Source organism: Tiliqua scincoides, chromosome 12 (genome assembly GCF_035046505.1).
Source record: "Tiliqua scincoides isolate rTilSci1 chromosome 12, rTilSci1.hap2, whole genome shotgun sequence".
Classification (NCBI taxonomy): Eukaryota; Metazoa; Chordata; class Lepidosauria; order Squamata; family Scincidae; genus Tiliqua; species Tiliqua scincoides.
This window is the reverse complement of record NC_089832.1, coordinates 6275416-6291889: the sequence shown is the minus strand read 5'-3', so window position 1 is coordinate 6291889 and position 16474 is coordinate 6275416. Positions and strand designations below refer to the sequence as shown.

At 43.2% G+C, this 16474-nt stretch overlaps 1 protein-coding gene and 1 pseudogene across 1 annotated transcript in view; one reads left to right on the top strand and one right to left on the bottom strand.

Annotated features, from left to right (window-relative positions):
• The window catches only part of IL1RAPL2 (interleukin 1 receptor accessory protein like 2), a 516704-nt gene that overhangs the window by 210240 nt on the left and 289990 nt on the right, over positions 1 to 16474 (top strand). The gene's annotated exons all lie outside the window — the stretch shown is intronic.
• On the bottom strand, positions 85 to 199 carry LOC136663457 (5S ribosomal RNA; annotated as a pseudogene).

Genomic DNA, 16474 nt, shown 5'->3' with positions numbered 1-16474 from the left:
GTCTCCCATCCAAGTACTAACCAGGCCTGACCCTGCTTAGCTTCCGAGATCAGACAAGATCGGGCATGGAAAGACTATGGTATAAGCCTACAGCACCCGGTATTCCCAGGCGGTCTCCCATCCAAGTACTAACCAGGCCTGACCCTGCTTAGCTTCCGAGATCAGACGAGATCGGGCATGGAAAGACTATGGTATAAGCCTACAGCACCCAGTATTCCCAGGCGGTCTCCCATCCAAGTACTAACCAGGCCTGACCCTGCTTAGCTTCGGAGATCAGATGAGATCGGGCATGGAAAGACTATGGTATAAGCCTACAGCACCCAGTATTCCCAGGCGGTCTCCCATCCAAGTACTAACCAGGCCTAACCCTGCTTAGCTTCCGAGATCAGACAAGATCAGGCATGTCAAACCCCCCACATTAAAAAGTCACATTTTCTGATTTTTCTCTAGTAATTGGCATGATGTGAACCCAGTTCACATGTGAACCCAGTTTCAGCCTTTTGTCCAGCCTGGAAGTCCCTAACTGCACATCTTGCTCTCTAGTTCAGCCTTCTGGGTATTGTGGAATGACTGTAAAGGTTTGGGGGAACAGTCCTTAGTGATTTTCTAGGGCAGCCATTTTCAACCACTGTGCCATGGCACACTGGTGTGCCGTGAGTGGTCCACAGGTGTGCCACAGGAATTTGTGGGGAGGTCATTTAATAATAGGGCTAGTGGGGTATGTGACAAGGCAAAATGTGTACCTTGTCAAAAATCTGATGGTGTGCCTTGACAATTTTAGTTCCTTGTCAGTGTGCCATGAGATGAAAAAGGTTGAAAATCACTCTTCTAGGGACTCCATTTCTAGGGAGTGTCTAGCAAATGTCTGCACACATACTATATCTAAGGTCTCTAGGAGCTTGGGAGCACAGGATCCCAATAATTATTTAATGATTTATTAATTATTATATTAGATAAAATATTTCTTTTTAGCTCTCTCTAAGTGGGCTTCAATATATTCTTTTAAAAAGGGTATTGCAGTGCTAAAAAGTTTGGGAAGCACTGGTCTAAGAGCTTATCTATGCTACAAACGTATATTAGTTTTATATAGGTGGGGTCTCCATATCTGAGGATTCTGCATCTGCAGTTCTGGTTCAGTGTGGGTCCCCCAGACCTACATGGAGCCAGATTAGGCCCCACCTGAGCTCACCTCCGGAGGGTTTTCTGAAACCCGCAGCAGAAGCAGTGTGTGTCTGTTTGCTGCCTCTGTGGACTTCAAAATGGCCTGTGGAGGTGAAAAAACACTACTTAACAATTTCCCAATAGAAACCAGAAGTGATATTTTTATGCCATATAAGGCATTCTGAGGCCCGGGGAAGTTCCTGGAGGGCTTAAAGGAATCCTTTGGAGGGTTTAAAGGGGCCAGTCGTGGATTTGATTATCTGCAAATTTCAGCATCCGTGGGGAGGGGTTTGAGAATGGATTCTCTGCAGATACCAAGATCTCACCTGTACTTGTTTAACTGTTATGGTTTGGTACAGTTTGGTAAGAATTCTTTGTTGGAGAACCTTATCTCCAGAAATACAATTCCCAGAGTGCTCTGGAACAATGGACTGCTATTAAAATAGTTTTAATTCTGCAGCGTAGATCTATCCTAAGAGAGCATTAATTAAATTAACAGAAACTTAAGTCTCTACATGGAATGCTAGATTGAAGCCTGAATGCCATTGCTCTTGCTGTATTTGTCTACAGTTCCCAAATATTATAAAATACAGTGGAAATGTGCTGGCTATTTATAAAGCATCTTTTGAGATGAGTATCTCCTGCGATCCATATTAGACAGGTTCAGCAGATTTTTTAAAAAGCAAATTGTATTTGGCAGGAGCTAGCTGGAAGGCATGAAGGACTGAGTGAATGTAACCTGATTTTCAAAAACCATTCAAGGAAATGCTCAGTCTCCAATGAAAAAATGAAAGGTGAAGGACCCTTTTTGGTGCCACTCAAAAAATTCAATGGGAGATGTAATATGGTGGGCCTCCCTCCTTCCGGATTAGAAATCCGTAAGCACCCAGTAGCTATTGTAAGCAACAGTGCCTTAATTACCTTAAAAGTGAATGCTTGTAATTCTGCACTGAGGAAGAGCTTTAACTCTTAGGTATTTTAATTGACTGTAATGATGAGCTGATGAACATAAAAAATGCCTTGTAATGAGCAATTGTGTGATTGGTTTTAAAATGAATTATGCAACCAACAATTTGATCCTCACCATAGAACCCAATGACAGTTCTGCTGTGAATTTTAAATGACTGCTGCCCTCTATGGTCAAGCAGGATTTAAACAGGTTTTGGCTAGAACTGGCCAGCATTGGTAAACAGGGGCCAAGCAACAGATTTTGGGGTTCCAGGAAACTGGAACTCAATCTGTGGAACTCAATGCAGGTGGTCGTAGGTGCATGTAGAAAGCTAGCATATCGGGATATTTTCTAGCCTAACCCTTTTTCTGATATGCTAGATTTCTACATGCAGGAATGCAAGGGAGTATGCAAAAATACAACCACCCCATATCCTAAATACTGAAACAGCTGCCACACGACAATTGTTCTTTTAAGTTTGATTGCTTGTGGTTAGGAGATGTTTCTGCAATGAAACTTGATGGTGGGTGGCTAGACTATACACCTCATGCTCATGGGCAGGAACCTCATGCTCATGGGCAGCTCTTGGGCAGGAACCTGCAAGAAAAGTGGGTTTGCTTTGTGCAACTGACTGGAAGAAGGAATCTTCAAGGGGTCAAGAAGATGCTACTGTAGTTACTTTGGGAAGAATGAACACTGCTTTATAGTCTAGTCCTCTCTGCTTGGGGCCTGCCTTCTTCTCCATGTCTAGTGTTCCTTTTTTGTGAACAAATTGATTTACTGAAAGGGCACCATTAGTCCCTAGCCAGCTCTCATCCCAGAGGAAGCTACCCCTGAAACTTGATCAGTGAAACTGGGAAGTGAGAGTCAGGAAATGATATTCTTCTCCCCACCTTTAACTGGATGCTGGACTATCCCCCAGTCAAGGCACCTTGTTGACAAATGCGCTTGTAGGGAAAAACTGCCTTCGACCTTTTCTTTTGGGGGGAGGGTAATTGGAAAAGAATTTCAGGCAGTTTGCTTTCAAGATTGCATTTGTCTCTGGAGAGTAATTGTGTATAGTTGCGGCTTCTTGAAGCAGTATTTACAATCCTTTCAGAACTCACAGTTCAGTGAAGGCTTATGTCTGTCACATTTCATTAGTGTGCAGGCATGTGCTTAACACATTTTTCATATCAAAACATTGCTGTGCCAAGGAATCTGCTCCTGCAACTGCCTGATGGTTTAAAACATGCGCACATACACTCCCTTAAGTAAAATCCAGTTTATTTTCTATATTTTTTTTAAAATCTGTAATTTCACCATATCTCGGCTTTGTGGCATTCTTTAGCAAAATGGCTGAAATGTACTAAATATTTTAACAATATATCAGGAAAAAGCACCATTGAAGTGCTATCTAATGCTGTATGGAGAACGCTTGGTGACTGATATCCCATCACAGATGCACTACCCCAGTAAGAACTTCCATTCCTCACATCACTAAATGCATTGTTTTTTAATGAAGTCTGTTCACACATTCAGCTGTGAGTCATCTGGTATTGCTGAATATCAAGCAATGCGTGAATAAACAGTAAATAAGCCCCAATATGATGCAGCAGAGTGAATTTTGCACTCAGAATCTGGAGTCATGGAACAGTCATTGCCCCCGGGCAAATCAGTGTATCTCAGTTCTTTATTAACTACTTTACTTGATGGGGGGTGGAATATTAACTACTTTACTTGATGGGGGGGTGGAAGTGGGGGCAGCTAACCTTGAGGTTAGGTTGAAATGTTTCTTGCATTGTGATTTTGTCACTTCCTTATTGTGGAAAAATGTGGTGGCTGAGACTGCACTGTTCATTTAGAACAGGGGTGCCCAAACCCCGGCCCTGGGGCCACTTGTGGCCCTTGAGGACTCCCAATGCGGCCCTCAGGGAGACCCCAGTCTCCAATGAGCCTCTGGCCCTCTGGAAACTTACTGGAGCCCACACTGGCTCGACGCAACCGCTCTCAGTGTGAGGGCGACTGTTTGACCTCTCGCGTTAGCTGTGGGATGAGGGCTCCCTCCACTGCTTGTTGTTTCATGTCTGTGATGCAGTAGCGGCAGCAAAGAAAAGGCCAGCCTTGCTTTGTGCAAGGTCTTTTATAGGCCTTGAGCTATTGCAAGACCCTCATTCATTCATATAAGTTCCACCTCTAGTATATTAATTTATGTAAACTTATGTAAATTTATTCAAATTTTTAATGTGAATTAATTCTTTTGTTCCCCCCCCGGCCCCCGACACAGTGTCAGGGAGATGATGTGGCCCTCCTGCCGAAAACTTTGGACACCCCTGATTTAGAACATGTTCACCTTGGTGATTCCCAAAGACAAAAAGGAAGAAGAATGGGAGATTGTTAATTAATGCTGTAAAATGGGGGGAGGGGGAGGAGAAAAAGCAGGAGAGCTTTTTTAAGAGAAAAAGGCAGAGAGCCTAAGCCTTCTGACATAGTTCTGAAGCAGGAGGTATTATGGCAGGGGATTGAACTGAATGATCTTGTGGTCCTTCCAACTCTGTGATTCTGTTCGGGCTCTTTCAGGAGGGAATAGAAGGCAGATCATTGATCATAAGAAAATCGTAAGTCAATTTGCACCAAAAAGGTGGTATATGAATGAATTCTCAAGATATATAGAAGTGGGGGGGGGGGGACCTGAAGAATAACTATAAATGGACATAGCAAAAGAATTCTTATAGCAATTTGAAATCATTTGAGAGAATGCTTTTCTACCCAAGAAGAAACATGGCAAACCTCTTGGTCACAGTGGGGGGGGTGTCTTTTGCTTGTTTGGTGACCTAGTAGTTTATTTTGCTGGTCTAAAATTAGCTTCCAAATGCAGGTACTGAAATATATTTGTCGTCATCCTCACCCTGGACTCCACGTAATCATCCAGAATAATCTCTGTGTCATTAGTAGACTTGCCTGAGTGCTTAAAAGTTAAGCGTATGCATTTAGTTATTTGATTTTTGTTATTTGAATGGCATTATTTGAATGGCGTTATTATTTGAATTTGAATGGCATTGAGTTATTTGAATGGCATTGAGCCATTTAGTTATTTGATTTTTCTCTGTAACCGCTTTGTGAACTTTAGTTGAAAAGCGGTATATAAATACTGTTAATAATAATAATAATAATAATAATAATAATAATAATAATAATAATAATAATAATTTGCCCATGCTTAGAGTTGCATGTGGTGGAGTTTACCAGTAGTGTCGGATTTAGTCACAAACTAAACAAGCTACAGCTTAGGGTAACGATTTTCAATCTTTTTCATCTCGTGGCACACTGACAAGGCACTGAAATTGTCAAGGCACATCATCAGGTTTTTGACAATTGACAAGGCACACCATATTGCCAGTGGGGGGTGCACATCCCCATTGGCCCTACTAATAAATGATCTTCCCCCAAATTCCTGTGGCACACCTGTGGAGCACTCGTGGCGCACTAGTGTGCCATGGCACAGTGGCTGAAAATGGCTGGCTTAGGGCCTCACAATTTGCAGGGGCCTAAAATAAAATTCAGAATTTTTTTTTTTTTTTTGGGGGGGGGTTAAAATTGTATGTGCGCTGAATATCTATCCATCTATCACAGATCTTTTTAAAATAGCTTGTGCAGCAATTTTTGGTGTAATTTTTAAGAAGGGGCCTCCAAGCTTCATGTGGCAGTGAATTCCATAGACTAATGATGTGCTATGTGAAGAGAAGCATCTCCTTTTATTCATCCTAAATATTCCACACATCCATTGGATCACACATTTCATTAGGTGATCTTGGTTCTAGAATTGTGAGAGACAAAAGAAAACTTACCATCTCCATACCATGGATGATTTTATAAGCTTCAAGGGTGCCCCCTCAATCACCTTTTTCCTTTACTAACAAACCTTAAATGGTGTAGTCTTAACTTGCAAGGAATGTGCTGCAGCCCTAATAATTTGGATACCTCGTCTAGCCCAACCCATTCTTTGCTTTGTTTTCTTCTTCTTGTGTTTGATTTTTGTTTTGTTGTTTTTTACAAAAGAGATTCCAAAAATCTGATTTTTCCTATCTGAAATTTGAAATGATATAGTCGATTTGATCTCCCCCATTCCCCCATGTTCTGCTGCATCAGATCAGGCCTTGCAGACATTTTGACTTACTGAGGCCCAAATCCCAACCAACATTCCCACACTGACAGCTGTGCCAATGGGGCATGTGCTGCATCCTGCAGTTGGATGGCAGTCACAGAGGCCTCCTCAAGGAAAGGGAATGTTTGTTCCCTTACCTCGGAGCTGCATTGCCCTTACCTTGGTGCTGGAAAGTTGGTTAAGATGGCACCCTCAGTTGCTCATGTTTCATTCAGTGCTCTTTTCAGACCTTTGAGTTGCACACTCCTTACCAGGGATGCACATAATATAGATTAGTGTTTCTCAAACTGTGGGACGGGACCCACTAGGTGGGTCATGAGCCAATTTCAGATGGGTCCCCATTCATTTCAATATTTTATTTTTAATATATTAGACTTGATGCTCCCATGGTATGTGACTGCATTTGGGGAAATGTTACAGGTCTGTATTTTCAACAAGCTATTATGTATATGCTTTTAACAATGATAGTCAATGGAACTTACTCCTGGGTAGGTGAGGGTAGGATTGCAGCCTAGGACTGTTAAAAATTTTCCTGCTTGATGATGTCACTTCCAGTCATGACATCACTTCTGGTGGGTCCTGACAGAGTCTCATTCTCAAAAGTGGGTCTTGGTGCTATATGTTTGAAAACCACTCATACAGATGAAGACTTGACTTGGGTCTACCTGATTTTGATGAAAGTCATGTAACCCCTTTGGGGATTTTTTTAAAAATGAATTTTAAGTTAACCATAGTATTCTAATGTTAATAAAACATGCTTTGAAATGGGTTTCTAATAAGTTAGTTTCTTATCACTGCTGATCAAACATGCAGTGACTTCTCTGTATTTTTCTCAACTTGAAAGAGTGAATAGTTCCTTCAAAAACTAGAGAGAACAAGCTTTGTAGGGTTTATTTATTTAGGTTTTGTTTTTTTTTAAACCCAGGCGATCTTTCAAAACAGAGCATTGTTGGATTGTGAAACCAGCCTGCCACTGCAGTCATAGGGTTGCTCCAGGGACCTGACACAATTACTGCTGAGAACAATGAAACTGGAAGGACAATGATAGTCTTGTGTTGGGAGGGGTACAAGATTCAGTACAAAACTATTTTAAAAAAATCTTTGTAATCAAACGCCACTTCTTACTCTTAATTTGAAAGAGGGTTGCGTGTATTTTGTAGGAAAAGTTAACAAATTAATGATGAGGGTTTTTTTTTTTAAACTATCCCACACATTTGGAGTCATAACTGAACCCAGGAGCTACAAGCATGCAGGTGGAGTCTCTGTATCCACAGGCGATCCTTTGCCAGGCCCCCTCCCCCTGGATACAGAAACCCACAAATAATTAAATCCATGGGTTCTGACCCACAGGGACTCTGAATGTGACCAGAACCTTGTTCCGGTTGCTTTTGGAACCTTTCTGAGGATGCAATCCTAATCCACCTTCCAGCACTAGCATATGGGCAATGCAGCTCCTAGCTAAGGGAACAAACATACCCTTACTTTGAGGAGGCTTCCGTGAGTGCCACCCAACTGCAAGATGTAGCACACAGTCCATTGGCACACCTGTGCCAGTGCTGGCAAGTTGGTTGGGATTTGGGGATGAGACTTGTAGAGGCTGAGACTTGCGACCCAGAGCAATTTAAAGGGTACTTCCAGTTGTTGGTGAAACCTGGAAGCCCTTTAAACTGCTCCGGTGGGGGCGTGTGTAGGCCACACACACTACAGGCCTCAGAAAGGCTCCCAGATGCCACCAGAGAGCATCTAGAGCTTCTGCCCCTGGAAGCGGAGCTTGCCTCTGTTCTGGGAGCCACTTCAAGTAGCCCCAAAACATTCCAGTTGAGCCTGTTGTGCCACTTCTAAGCAGCGTGAAAGGCTCTGTTGGAGCCTTGGCTGCCCCTTCCCTTCCCCCTTTTTTAAAAGGGGGAACGGAGGAGGCAGCTGCGCAGATGTAATTGCAGTGGTGATGACATCACCACAATTACTTCTCGGTCGGGGGGGGGAGGGTCAGAGGTGGTCCTGAGTGCAGGAAAGCCCAGGACTGCCTCTACTGAGAAGGAAGAGCTAAGCCTGCAGTTCCAACCTACAGGTAGGGCAAGAAACATGGGAGTGCTGTTACCTATTTGGGGCTTTCCAAAGACACCTGGCTGACTACTGACAAGGCCAGAAAGGTGATCTGAATGAATCTTTAGTCTGACCTTGCAGGACCTGTTCCAAAGTCCATATAAGGTGCATTCATTGCCCTTCTGCACGTCTCAGCCCCCCTTTGCCTGCCCACCTTCTCATCCTCAAAGATGAACTTCTGTGGTGCTCTCTTTGTTATTGTTTAAATGTTTTTCAAAAATGTATGCCACTTTGTGCATATCACTCAGAAAGTGCCACTAGTGACATGCTTGCCGCTGGTTGGCCAACCCCCGTCTAAAATGATACCGAGTTCACAGTCGAAATGCTTATTGTGCTTTATTGTACTGTTTGTACAATTTTGAGTAACACCACAATTTGCTATTTTAACCAAGAAATCTTTGGGGGAAAAAATCACAAAAAACTATCCTTAGCTATTTAACTGGTGTATGTTCAAGGAGTTCCGGGGTGGGTCTGGGAAAGTGGGGATAGGATCTGGACATGTGGACATGTGCAGGAGGTCTGGTCTAGAGGGTAGAGCCTCCGTCTGCCTGAAGATAACACCCACAAGGTCGCCAGTTCGAGGCCACCGGCACCGTGCAACCTTGAAGCAGCTGACAAGCTGAAGCCGAGCTATTCCATCTGCTCTGAGCGTGGGAGGATGGAGGCCAGAATGTGAAACCAGATCAGAAAGAAACATCTGAATGTTGTGGTTCTTGTAAGATAGAACCTTCTTTCAATTGTAAAAATCCCTACGGGGATTTAATCAGCCTGCCTATGTAAACCGCCTTGAATAAAGTCTTGAATAAAAGACCAAGAAAGACGGTATATAAATACCTGTATTATTATTATTATTATGTGCTGCTAGTATTGAGATCCACCCCCAAACTGCCCCCTGTCCAGGCTGAGCCAACCATGACCCACTCCTGCCACACCTTACCTCCTCTGGTGCAACCTGGCTATGCAGTCCATTGGTGTGTGCATGGAGCTTATGGCCATTTGCACTAGTGTTTCCACTGTGCATGACAGAAATGTACTTTTTTGTGGTGGTGAACTGGTGCTTACAGTGGCAGATTGGGAGATCTGCCACTGTGAGCACCAATAGGGCTGAGCTGTAAATGCTCTTCTGCAGTACAGAGGCCAATTATGTCATGTTTCAAACTCCGCTATTGTGATGTTTTTATTTTTATTATATTTTATTTTTTAAATGCAGCTATAGTTCATAACTCTTTGACTGGGGATAACAATCTTGTGTTTCCTTAAATGTGGCTTGATAAAACTGCTGGATTTTGTTTGCATGTTTGGCTCGTCAACAACATGACATTGAATCCATGCAAGTCAACTGTGCATAAGTTGAGGGGAGACTGAGGGCCCAGTCCTATCCTACACTCCAGAGCTGATGCAACCATGTCAACGGGGTGTGTACTGTATCCTGCAGTGGGACAGCAGCCATGGAGGCCTCCTCAAGGTAAAGGCATGTCTGTTTTCTTACTTGTGAGCAGGATTGCAGCTGCATCGGCGCTGAAAAGGTAAATAGGATTGGGCCTGTATTTGCTATAACAAGAGTAAATGTGAAGCCCAGTGCTGGATTTATCTGCTAATGGAGAAATTCTACTGTACATACCAAGTCCATATGCTGTCCTGGTAATGCTATAATTAAGCCAAAGAGTCATGTCAAACCAGCCTTTTCCATCTGTTGTATGATCTGTTCAGGGACCCATTGAGAGAGAGAATGACAGCTGACCTCCAGGAAAGAAAAGGCACCACATTAGCATACCATTTTATCAGAGCTGTTGTTAGATGCAACATCGCCTTCCTTCCTAAATGGATAGAAATGGCATTCCCAAACAGTTGTCATCACTGGATGTTCTAATAGACAGAAGGATGCATTTTCCAGTACGCTATTTTATTCTTTGCAAACGTTCTGTCTTGGTGAGAGAAAGCGTGGAAACATATAGATGAAACATTTTATTTCCACTTTTATGTAAAAGATTAAAATTATAGTAGGAATTTAAAAGAGACCCAAACTCTGTGGTTTGTTTTGTTTTTAACCTCCCTTATTTGGAAAGATCAAGTCCACGACATGTTTGATATCTCTTGGAAAGCTTCAGAATTTTTGGTCTCAGTAATTGACACCAGGAAACGAGAACTCGGCCTGTATTTGTGATACTAATTGATTTCATTTATTTTGTCTCCCTTGTGCATTTTTCCCTGTCAGTTTTATCATTATCTTAATGTCGTTGTTTCCAATAAACACTCTGAAAAGTCGTTTTGGAAGCAGGGGGTCTTTGAGCACAGATGTGTCAGGTGTATAGCACACGTTCCTCTGAGACAATGAGATTGGCTAAAGGAAGCCCCATGGATCATTGCTGGTGAAAGCACCACAGTTTGTCCATCTGTCTGCTGCCCGAAAGACGTGTGTTTTGCTCTCAAACCCAGGAGGACCTGGAGTCCTGCAGTAGAGGCTTTTGCCGTCAGATAATATGACTGGAAATGAGAGCAATTTCTCAAAGGTCATTTTTTTTTTAGCAAGGTTTTTCTGTCATTAACAGTTCAATCCTAATGAGGGCTTGCACCGAGCGCATGTTCCACCCGGCGCACGCTGTTGCAAAAGTACTTTGCGACCGTACAAGGCCTCGGCATGCTGGCAGGAAGGCCAGAGACTGTCTGCTTGATGCCAGAGGTCCGTCAGAGCAGGTACGTTTTGGAGCAAGGAGAGTACGGATGAGGCTCAGGTGGGCTGAGCGGAGGCGTCTTCCACCATATCCTAACCCCCCTCCTGGCATCACACCAGGCTTCCTGGATTTAAATAATATCTGACCTGGATCCGAAAAGTTGCATAGGGCAGGCTGGATAAGGTAAGGGGAAAAATATCCCCTTATCCCGAAGAGACCTGTGCCAGCACAAGTTAGGATTGGGCTGTTACTGTTTTAAATGTGGTTTTTATATTTGTAAGCCACTTTGGGTGCCCTTTGGGGAGAAAAAGCAGGATATAAATGGAGTAAATAAACAGAGGCACACTCAAGCATGGTACCCCTTTCACCTACAGTCTGAGGTAGGCTCCTTCTTTTTACCATCTCATTCCACTGCATGTGTGGACCAGACCTTGATCGAAGAGTGATTATTCTAGTAAAGTGGTTCCCAAATTTTTTTACCACTAGGACTTGCTTTTTAAAACAACACTCTATCAAGACCCAGCTAGCATTACGAGACTTTAAAAAAGCTTCACTTTGCCAGTCTCTCAAGCCTCTGCTTTGATTCCTTGTCGCTATGGTGGGGGAGCATCTTCTGGAGCATTTGTTGAGCTCTATGTTCAACAGGACCATTCTGGTTGCTTTTATTCCCGTTCACCTGGCCTTCAATAAGAGCTGAGGCATTGTCACCTGCTCATGAGTAACTGCAGCACTGCTCTATTTCAGGTTCCACAGGACTCAATATATTTTCCTTGGCATCTATCAGCTTGTCAGTTTCACACCCCACCCAAAATCGGTTTGCGACCCACTGGCGGGTTCCTGACCCACAATTTGGGAACCACTGTTCTAGCAGGTTGAGGAGTCTCAGCCTTGCCTCTTTTGAGTTTCAGATATTATTGAGATAACAGCGTGTGTCACATAATATACCTTCTTCAGCAATCCAGAATCCGGCTTACCACCTCCTTTGTATTCATGACACCTGCCCTTTTGTGGTGTCAGCATATTCCTTCTCTCTTCAAAGACAGCTTTTCTTTAAGTCATTTAAAACCAAATTGAAAAGCCACAACACCAGCTCTGACCCACAGTGTATCTGGCCTCATTCTACCACCCCCCCACCCACCCCAAACACAAAGCTGTTTTTGCTGACTTGCTGCATACACTCACTGCGGTGATTTAGTATCTCTTAAATGGGCATTGTATGGCTGGATTTTTCTTCACAGAGCAATGAATGCGAAGCAGACATAGGTTGTTTCAGAGAAGCCTAGTTGTGAACCATGGCTGTCTTAAAATGCTGTCCTAAAATGTGAATAATGCACACTTCTACACAGAAGAGGGAGCATGATCCCTGAGTTTTAAGAGGGGCTCACACAAGATTAGAAATTGAGAACTCTCAAAGCAAAACCTGTAAGAGTTTCCAATCAGCTTCCCACCTTGACAAAAAATCCAGTTAGGTGCAAAGCCAAATCTGCAAGCTCATTGCTTGAGAGAGAAAGTGCTTTTTCACGTTTCCTATTGAGGATATTTAATTTCAAATCCTCTGTGAGGATTCCTCTGAGTAATCTGAGTGCTGGGTAATGAAGGCAAGCTATCTTGTGTATTTTACTGTTCCTAATGCCAATAAAGGTTTATGAAATGAAAAAAAAATGAGTGCTGGGGTTAGGCCAGAATGTTGCCTTCACATGAGGAGGAACTCTGTGATTTATTATCCGTGATGTCACAAGCTGTGTCCAATGTGAGCCTGTGTTACCAATCCCACTACTTTTCAGAGAATGGTCCAGGTTGTTAGGTATGATGAAATAATTGGCAATCCATTGTGGCTTGTTCTCTGTAATCTTTGAAACATGTATTCAACGAACGCCTCTAAATTTGATCCCATGTAACAAATGACCAAATTGCACATGTTTGTTCCAGTATCAACGAGTCCTCTGAAAGACCCCAAAGATGTGCCCAAATCAAATATAATTTAATTCCCTTCAAAATGATGGGTCTGTCAGAGCTTAAACTGGGAACATATTCTCCAAGCAGTGGTCTGGAGATGGGAAACCTATTTTGCCCTACAGACAGACTCCAGCATGAGCGGTCAGGTTCAAAATGAAGCTGGTGACCTCTAACATTAGAGTTATGAGGGTCATGTAATCAGGTATAGCTGGGAACTTATAAATAAAAGCTAATGAGAAAATATGTGACATTTAAAGAATGGGATGCTCTCAAACTTTTTGAAAATGATTTTCTTTTCCTTCTTGTTACAGTTTTAGTCCACTTTAACATACAGCTTGCGGAAATATGCTGGCTGAACTACTTTTTGCATTACAATTAATGTTAAAGGAAAATAATTTTTTTCAAGCTTTAGAATTAGTTACCAGGTATCAAACGAGAGTCTACTGGATTCAAACATAAATTTTAAAGTTAACAGTGAATAAATATATTTAAGAATTTAAATGCTTTCTAAAATATTGTGGCTCTCAAACATCTCTCTTGTGGCAATCAAATACCTGAAGTTTATCATACGTGGCTCTCATGTTAAGCAAGTTAGGCCATCCCTGAGCTATAAGGACTAATTAAAATAGTTGATTTCATAGGGTAGGGCCATTAGGGCTTCCATTTAGTAAACCCATCCTCTCCTCTGCATTGCCTCAAAATTGGTGCAATGGGATAAGGTTCCCTCCCACCAACTGATCATTGGGACAAGCTCTTGCATGACCACAGACCTTCTTCCTTCAGATTGATGACTTAAGCTGCACCTACCTTGGAGTGGTAGAATCCTTCCTTTTTCCACCATGGAAGGCGGTTGCCAGAGGCAATCTGCTGCAGCCTGCTACTCCAATGAACTATTAAACAAAATTGTTTCCACATCATGAAATGAGAAGATGACCTGCCAGAAAGCCTTAGTTCAACTTCCAGACAGAGTCTTGAATCCTGAGTCAGTTGACCTTCAGGATGCAATGGGAGATTCATACGCTCACATATTATTCAAGCAGTTTTGCCCAGCAATGTCTGATGGAAGAATCAGAAAAATGTTGTATATGGCACAAAGAGATGAATACGTATGAGCAATAGATATTTAGGGGCTAATAGTGGTTATAGTTTCCATGAATGGCTTTTCTTTTTGTTCTCTCCCTTTGTCAGTGGGAGAAAGAAGGAGTTAAAGTGTGTTACAGAGTTTGTGGATAGAGCTGAAATCCCCTCACTGAGGCTAAGAAGAGTCCCCATTTCTGGTCATTCACTGGTACTTAGGATAGAGAGTGGCGGGGGGGGGGAGACTTGGGGCCCAATCCTATCCAACTTTCCAGCACTGAGGCAGTCGCAATGCAACCCCAAGGTAAGGGAACAAGTGTTCCCATACCTTGAGGAGGCCTCCAAGACTACCTCCCCAACACAGCAAACCATACATATCCCATAGGCACAGCAGCACCGGCATTGGAAAATTGGATAGGATTGGGCTCTTGCTCAATAAATATTACGACTGAGCGGTGCTTCAGTTCCAGTACTTGCTGCTTGAAAACTAATGCTTTCTAGTCACCGTAGACACCAACTGAATGACTGAGCCAAAATGGAGGGCATCTCCTTCCAAAGAATTGTTTGCCTCCCAAGATAAGGCCGCTTCCCACTATCTTGCTCTAACAGGAACAAAAAGGTTGACCCCACCTACGACGCAGTGCAGCGTGTGCTCCTTCCCCTTTGCGGACGCAAGAGCGGGTCCCGTTCTGAACAGCAGAACGGAAAATGCCTCCCTTAAAGCAGCTAGGCTGAGAGGCAAACCACAGCCACAAGTCCAGTGGCATCCCTCCCTTTCCCTTGGCAAGTGTTTTGTCAGGAAAAAATAAAATTCCAATTTGATGGCAAATGGTGATCTTCTCCCCTCCCTCATGGGGAACACTGTTCATTTGGAGAAGATTTTGTGCTCCCTGAAACAACACTTCCCCTGTGAAATTTGAACCAGAGAATTTGGATGAGCCTGGGCTTGATTCAGGAGCTTGAAAAGAGCTTGATGCCTGAGCAGCGCTCCCATATCCAAACTCACCACGTTAGCCTGGCATTGCCATTGGCACTGAGCTGAGCTCCAGAGTGCAACCAACAGCCTTCCTTGAATCCACCAGTAATCAGACTTTGTCCAAGCTGGAGGAGCAAATTCCCTTTTGTAAAAGTGCAGATGTTAAAAGCTTAAATGGGAATTGCTTCAAAAAGCCAGGAATAACAAATAAACCCTTTAGGAGTGAGGCCTTTTATTGGTTTCCAGCAATGCTTAATGGCTATTGTGTGATTTAACAGAGCCAAAGCAAACAGAAGTCAATTAAACTTTAATCAGAGTCACGACCAGTGTCTTGTTTTTCCCGTGCAATGACATTGAAACAGCCCTTTGGCAAAAAGCCTGTAGTGACAGCTCTCTCGGTCTTTTCTCTAGCTCTCCATCTTGCATAACATCAAATCGAGCCTTTTCAGGAAAGGGCCCAGAACAAAAACCTCTTTTCCCCCCCAGTCCCATGCCCTTCACAGCTTTCCCCTTCTGCTTTCCCCTTCTGCATAAAGCACTCTTGTTCTCAAATCAAAGCACCCTGTTTATTCCCCCTTGCCAAGTGGCTCACTCATTAGTACGTTTTTGCTCTCTGCAGTTGAACTGCCTTAGAAATTCTGCCTGGCAATGCTTTTGTGTGGTCTGCTACAAAAAAAAATCACAGGGGAAGCCACCCACACCACATCCTGTAATCGATCATGCAAACACATGAACCTGCCTTAACTTGAGTCAGAGCACTGGGAGTGCTGACTTTCTAAATAGAAATGGTTCTCCAAGATCTTGTGCACAGCTCTCGCCTAGATCTGCTGCCTGTTGGAGATCCTTTCACTAGTGAAAGGTTAACTCCTTGCCACAGGATGTGGTGATGGCGTCTGGCCTGGATGCCTTTAAAAGGGGATTGGACAAGTTTCTGGAGGAAAAATCCATTAAGGGTTACAAGCCATGATGTGTATGTGCAACCTCCTGATTTTAGAAACGGGCTATGTCAGAATGCCAGGTGCAAGGGAGGGTACCAAGATGCAGGTCTCTTGTTATCTGGTGTGCTCCCTGGGGCATTTGGTGGGCCGCTGTGAGATACAGGAAGCTGGACTAGATGGGCCTATGGCCTGATCCAGTGGGGCTGTTCTTATGTTCTTATGATACTTCGAATTGAATTTGCAACCTTCTGAATACAGTACAAAGCATGTGTAAAGTCATAGACTTGGAAGGGCCTTGGAGTTACCTAGTGCAGGAACTACTACAAAATCCCTGCTATAGGTGGCCATACTGCTTCTGCTGGAAAAACCTCTGCTGCACTCTTTTCTTTATGATGTTCCCATGTGAAAAATGATCATAAGCACTACTGAATTTCACCTTACATGAAATTTGAAGTGAATATGGACAAAAACCAGAGGAATTTTATGGGAAGAAAAGTT